Source organism: Sinocyclocheilus rhinocerous, unplaced genomic scaffold (genome assembly GCF_001515625.1).
Source record: "Sinocyclocheilus rhinocerous isolate Xijiao unplaced genomic scaffold, SAMN03320098_v1.1 scaffold86, whole genome shotgun sequence".
Classification (NCBI taxonomy): domain Eukaryota; kingdom Metazoa; phylum Chordata; class Actinopteri; order Cypriniformes; family Cyprinidae; genus Sinocyclocheilus; species Sinocyclocheilus rhinocerous.
In genome coordinates, this window is record NW_015650012.1 from 527,577 (window position 1) to 527,950 (window position 374).

The following is a 374-nucleotide window of genomic DNA, read 5'->3' on the forward strand; positions in this document are numbered from 1 at the left end:
GTTATAACACAATAAATATATGCATAATGAATCTTTCATGTCTACAATTCGTGTGTTATAATGAGAGGATTCGTGAACACACACATTTCAGCACTGCATTGCTCAACTCTGCAAACACGTGTTATAGCCTAAATAGAAACTCTGCATATGCTTGCGCCTGTTAAAGGCAGGCAGAGCAATTTCTGGTAGCCAATGTTGATATTTGAAATCACCAAAACAAACACGCCCCTACCCCAAAAGGGTCTTGCCCCTATTTTGATAGCTCCGCCCCACATATACGTACGCAACCCAGGCAACGATTAGTTCTGTGAAACAAAGCAAAACCAATGTTACACCGTGTCTACGGACGTGAGCAGCGCGGCGCAACAAATCCC